The sequence below is a fragment of the Saccostrea echinata genome, unplaced genomic scaffold (genome assembly GCF_033153115.1).
Source record: "Saccostrea echinata isolate AGI-Se365-2 ecotype Australia unplaced genomic scaffold, CSIRO_AGI_Sech_v1 ptg000143l, whole genome shotgun sequence".
NCBI classification, from domain to species: Eukaryota; Metazoa; Mollusca; class Bivalvia; order Ostreida; family Ostreidae; genus Saccostrea; species Saccostrea echinata.
In genome coordinates, this window is record NW_026889892.1 from 115,552 (window position 1) to 122,498 (window position 6,947).

Consider the following 6,947-nt stretch of genomic DNA (forward strand, 5'->3'; position numbering starts at 1 on the left):
TAATGTGTCAAAGATTTAGCATTCTGGCCCCTTCTGGCCCCTTATTACGTAACATATGATCAAAATTTTATAATATATAGTTGCAAAATGTTAAGATGAACATTTTTGCTTCAGTAATTTATAACAAAATATTCATCATTAAGGAGTTATAGATGAAAGACTTTTGGCCCTTCTGAGCCCCTAATTTGAGGGGTCAGCCCCTTTTTCTTGATATCAAATAAAAGGTCTTGTGATTTTGAAGACTTTTTGTTCAACAACTATTCAGAAATTTCCTTTCGTTTAAGAGATATATAGAATAACAATATTTAGGGGCCAGCCCTCCAAGTCCTTAATGGGGATGTCTTGCAAAAATTAAAAGGGTGTATATTGTTTAGAAGATTATTCTGAACATCTTTTGTTCAATATTGCTTATCAAAATATTTCCCCTTTTCGAGATATAATGTGTCAAAGATTTAGCATTCTGGCCCCTTATTACGTAACATATGATCAAAATTTTATAATATATAGTTGCAGAGTGTTAAAATGAACATTTTTGCTTCAGTAATTTATAACAAAATATTCATCATTAGGGAGTTATAGATGAAAGACTTTTGGCCCTTCTGAGCCCCTAATTTGAGGGGTCAGCCCCTTTTTCTTGATATCAAATAAAAGGTCTTGTGATTTTGAAGACTTTTTGTTCAACAACTATTCAGAAATTTCCTTTCGTTTAAGAGATATATAGAATAACAATATTTAGGGGCCAGCCCTCCAAGTCCTTAATGGGGATGTCTTGCAAAAATTAAAAGGGTGTATATTGTTTAGAAGATTATTCTGAACATCTTTTGTTCAATATTGCTTATCAAAATATTTCCCCTTTTCGAGATATAATGTGTCAAAGATTTAGCATTCTGGCCCCTTATGGCCCCTTTTTACGTAACATATGATCAAAATTTTATAATATATAGTTGCAGAGTGTTAAAATGAACATTTTTGCTTCAGTAATTTATAACAAAATATTCATCATTAAAGAGTTATAGATGAAAGACTTTTGGCCCTTCTGAGCCCCTAATTTGAGGGGTCAGCCCCTTTTTCTTGATATCAAATAAAAGGTCTTGTGATTTTGAAGACTTTTTGTTCAATATGTTTTAACAAAATACTTTTATTTAAAATGTTATTATAAGAAATGTCTCTAAAATTCACTCATAAATCACGTCCTAAATTTTGACCCCTACCGAGCTTCCATACTTCGCACTTCCGGAAAATTTGAAAACCAAGGTGCACAACTAGAACATGTCCTCTATCACCACTGAAAGTTTCAGCACTCTAACTTTAGTCGTTCTTGAGTTTTTGTGCAGACACAAGGTCTATCAAAAAATCGATCAAAGGGCGATAACTTCCGACCGGAAGTGATTTCTCAAAAACGGAAGCGGCGTTATAAACTTCAGATAGCAACGCATTAACCCTGAAAATTTGAAGCAAATCGATCGAGCGATCTCCGAGAAATCTTCTGCACAAAATCGGTAAGGAAAAAAAAAAGAATAATAATAATAACTAGATGAGATCTCGTTGCGAGCAACGAGTGGGTCTTCCGTCCGATTTTTTTGATAAGATGAGATACGAATTGGACAGATTTTCGTTCATAATATATAAATAGTGAAAACGTACAATTTGCTTCAGTTATGTTTAACAAAATTTTGATCATTATCGCACCAAAAAACGCAATATTTGATGAAGATTTTAAAAATATTTATAGCAGCAGATCATGAAGATGAACATTACTGTAAAAGGGTTATAGATGAAAGACTTTTAGCCCCTTTGAGCCCCTAATTTCAGGGGTCTTCATATCACATGAAAGGTCTTGTAATTCTGAAGACTTTTCGTTCAACAACTATTCAGTTTTCGAGATATGCAGACTTGAAATATATAGGGGCCGTCCCTTTAAGTCCTTATAGGGGCTGTTTAGGAAAAATTCAAAGGATGCACATTGTTCAGATCATCATTCTAAACAACTTTTGTTCAATATTGCTTTTCAAAATGTTTCCTCTTTTCGAGATATAAAGCTTCAAAGATTAAGCATTCTGGCCCCTTATGGCCCCTAATAACGTAATGTTTGAAGAAAATTTTAAGACATATAGTTGCAGATTGTGAAGATGAACATTTTTGCTTCAATAATTAATATCAAAATATTTAACGATAAGGAGTTATAGATGAAAAACTTTTGGCCCCTCTGATCCCCTAATTTCAGGGGTCAGCCCCTTTTTCTTGATATCACTTGAAAGGTCTTGTAATTCTGAAGACTTTTTGCTCAACAACTATTCAGAAGTTTCGTTTCGTTTTCGAGATATGTAGACTTGAAATATTTAGGGGCCGTCCCTTTAAATCCTTATAGGGGCTGTTTAGGAAAAATTCAAAGGATGCACATTGTTCAGATCATCATTCTAAACAACTTTTGTTCAATATTGCTTTTCAAAATGTTTCCCCTTTTCGAGATATAAAGCTTCAAAGATTAAGCATTCTGGCCCCTTATGGCCCCTAATAACGTAATATTTGAAGAAAATTTTAAGACATATAGTTGCAGATTGTGAAGATGAACATTTTTGCTTCAATAATTAATATCAAAATATTTAACGTTAAGGAGTTATAGATGAAAGACTTTTGGCCCCTCTGAACCCCTAATTTGAAGGGTCAGCCCCTTTTTCTTGATATCACATGAAAGGTCTTGTAATTTTGAAGACTTTTTGTTCAACAACTATTCAGAAGTTTCGTTTCGTTTTCGAGATATGTAGACTTGAAATATTTAGGGGCCGTCCCTTTAAGTCCTTATAGGGGCTGTTTAGGAAAAATTCAAAGAATGCACCTTGTTCAAATCATCATTCTAAACAACTTTTGTTCAATATTGCTTTTCAAAATGTTTCCTCTTTTCGAGATATAAAGCTTCAAAGATTAAGCATTCTGGCCCCTTGTGGCCCTTATTTATGTAACATATGACGTAAAAATCATAATACATAGTTGTAGTTTGTTATGATAAATAATTTTGCTTCAGTAATGTATACAAAAATATTGCTTGTTTAAGAGTTATCGATTAAAGACTTTCGGCCCCTATTGGCCCCTAATGTGATGAGTCAGCCCTTTTTCCTTGATACCATATTAAAGATCTTTTCATTCTGCACAAATATTGTTCAATATGTTTTAACAAAATAATTATACTTTAAAAGATATGACACAAAATGTCTCAAAAATTCACTCGTGATTCGTGTCCTAAATTTCGACCCCTACCGAGCTTCCATACTAGGCACTTCCGGAAAATATCTAAACCCAGGTGCAATATGGCAACATGTCCTCTATCATCACTGAAAATTTCAGCGCTCTAGCTTAAACCGTTTTTGAGTTCCATCGCAGACAAGGAGGTCATCTGAATTTTAATAAAAGGGCGATAACTTCCGAGCGGAAGTGATTTTCAAAAAACGATATTGCCGGAATAAACTTCAGATGTCAACGCATCTACCATGAAAATTTGAATAAAATCGAACGAGCCATCTCCGAGAAATCTTCTGCACAAATTTTGTAAAGAAAAAAAAGAATAATAACTAGATGCGATCTCGTTGCGAGCAACGAGTGGGTCTTCCGTCCGATTTTTGATAAGATGAGATAAGAATTTGACTGAGACTTTCGTTCAAATATAATGATATAAATAAATTGTTAAGACGAACAATTTTGCTTCAGTAATCTATAACAAAATGTTGATCATTAAAGATTATAGATTAAAGACTTTCGGCCCGTCTTGGTCCCTATTTTGAGGGGCCAGCCCTATTTTATTGCTATCTTCTTACAGCTCTCATGATTTGAACACTTTTTGTTCAACAACTATTCTACATTTTTTTTTCGTTTCCTAAATATCTGCAAAAGAAATAATAGGGGCCGGCCCTTCAACTCCTTAATGGGAACGTTCAGCAAAAATTGAAAGGTAACACATTGTTCAGAACGTTATTGTGAACATCTTTTATTCAATATTGCTTATCAAGATATTTCCCACTTTCGAGATATAAAGCGTCAAAGATTTAGCATTCTGGCCCCTAATGTCCCTTTTTAACGTCAAAGATTTAGCATTCTGGCCCCTATTGTCCCCTTATAACGAAACATATGATGCCAACAACGTGATATAGTTAAGGAGTGTGAAGATGATCTATTCTGCCTTAGTAATGTATTACAAAATATTGATCGTTTAAGAGTTATTGATGAAAGACTTTCGGCCCCTATCAGCCCTTATTTTGAGGGGCAAGTCCCTTTTTCTTGATATCACCTTAAAGCTCTTATGATTTTGAACACTTTTTGTTCAACAACTATTCAGAAATTCTTTTTCGTTTCCAATATATGTGCAAAAGAAATATTTAGGGGCCGGCCCTTCAACTCCTTAATGGAGACGTTTAGCAAAAATTGAAAGGTTACATATTGTTCAGAACATTATTGTGAACATCTTTTATTCAATATTGCTTAGCAAAATATTTCCAACTTTCGAGATATAAAGCGTCAAAGATTTAGTATTTCTGCCCCTCATGACCCTTAATTATGTAACATGTGATTTGAATAACATAATATATAGTTGTAGTTTGCTCAGATAAACATTTTTGCTGCAGTAATATTTTACAAAATATTGATCGTTAAAGAGTTATTGATGAAAGACTTTCGGCCCCTCTCGGCCCCGATTTTGAGGGGCCAGCCCCTTTTTCTTGATTTCACCTTAAAGCTCTTATGATTTTGAACACATTTTGTTCAACAACTATTCAGAAATTCTTTTTCATTACTGAGATATATGCAAAAGAAATATTTAGGGGCCGGCCCTTCAACTCCTTAATGGGGATGTTTAGCAAATATTGAAAGGTTGCATATTGTTTAGAACATTATTTTAAACATCTTTTGTTCAATATTACTTATCAAAATATTTCCCACTTTCGAGATATAAAGCGTCAAAGATTTAGCATTCTGGCCCCTTATGGCCCCTAATTATGTAACATATGAGATTTTATTATAATATATAGTTGTAGATTGTTCAGATAAACATTTTTGCTTCAGTAATGTATAACAAAATATTGATCGTTAAAGAGTTATGGATTTAAGACTTTTTGCCCCTTTTGGCCCCTAATGTGATGAGTCAGCCCTTTTTTCTTGATACCATATAAAAGATCTAGTAATTCTGCACAATTTCTGTTCAATGTGTCTTAAGAAAATATTCATAGTTTTGAAGATATGATAAAAAATGTCTCGAAAATTCACTCCTGATTCATGTCCTAAATTTTGACCCCTACCGAGCTTCCATACTAGGCACTTCCAGAAAATTTGAAAACTGAGGTGCACAACTAGAACATGTCCTCTATTATCACTGAAAATTTCAGCACTCTAGCTTTTGTCGTTTTTGAGTTTTTGTGTAGACAAAATGGTCACTAAAAATTCGATTAAAGGGCGATAACTTCCGACCGGAAGTGAATTTCCAAAAAATAAAAAAAATGAATAAGGTTTAGATCATGATACATCATCTCTGAAAGTTTCAAGTGAATCCATCCAACCATCTCTGAGAAATCGTCTGCACAAAATTTGGACAGAAAAAAATAATAATAACTAGTTTTAGGGGTCAGCCCCTTTTTCTTGATATCAAATAAAAGGTCTTGTGATTTTGAAGACTTTTTGTTCAACAACTATTCAGAAATTTCCTTTCGTCTAAGAGATATATAGAATAACAATATTTAGGGGCCAGCCCTCCAAGTCCTTAATGGGGATGCCTTGCAAAAATTAAAAGGGTGTATATTGTTTAGAAGATTATTCTGAACATCTTTTGTTCAATATTGCTTATCAAAATATTTCTCCTTTTCGAGATACAAAGTGTCAAAGATTTAGCATTCTGGCCCCTTATGGCCCCTTATTACGTAACATATGATCAAAATTTTATAATATATAGTTGCAGAATGTTAAGATGAACATTTTTGCTTCAGTAATTTATAACAAAATATTGATCATTAAAGAGTTATAGATAAAAGACTTTTGGCCCTTCTGAGCCCCTAATTTGAGGGATCAGCCCCTTTTTCTTGATATCAAATGAAAGGTCTTGTGATTTTGAAGACATTTTGTTCAACAACTATTCAGAAATTTCCTTTCGTCTAAGAGATATATAGAATAACAATATTTAGGGGCCAGCCCTCCAAGTCCTTAATGGGGATGTCTTGCAAAAATTAAAAGGGTGTATATTGTTTAGAACATTTTTCTGAACATCTTTTGTTCAATATTGCTTATCAAAATATTTCCCACTTTCGAGATATAAAGCGTCAAAGATTTAGCATTCTGGCCCCTTATGGCCCCTAATTATGTAACATATGAGATTTTTATTATAATATATAGTTGTAGGTTGTTCAGATAAACATTTTTGCTTCAGTAATGTATAACAAAATATTGATCGTTAAAGAGTTATTGATGAAAGACTTTTTGCCCCTTTTGGCCCCGATTTTGAGGGGCCAGCCCCTTTTTCTTGACATCAACTTAAAGTTCTTATGATTTTGAACACATTTTGTTCAACAACTATTCAGAAATTCTTTTTCGTTACTGAGATATATGCAAAAGAAATATTTAGGGGCCGGCCCTTCAACTCCTTAATGGGGACGTTTAGCAAATATTGAAAGGTTGCATATTGTTTAGAACATTATTTTGAACATCTTTTGTTCAATATTGCTTATCAAAATATTTCCCACTTTCGAGATATAAAGCGTCAAAGATTTAGCATTCTGGCCCCTTATGGCCCTTAATTATGTAACATATGAGATTTTTATTATAATATATATTTGTAGATTGTTCAGATAAACGTTTTTGCTTCAGTAATGTATAACAAAATATTGATCGTTAAAGTGTTATGGATTTAAGACTTTTTGCCCCTTTTGGCCCCTAATGTGATGAGTCAGCCCTTTTTTCTTGATATCATATAAAAG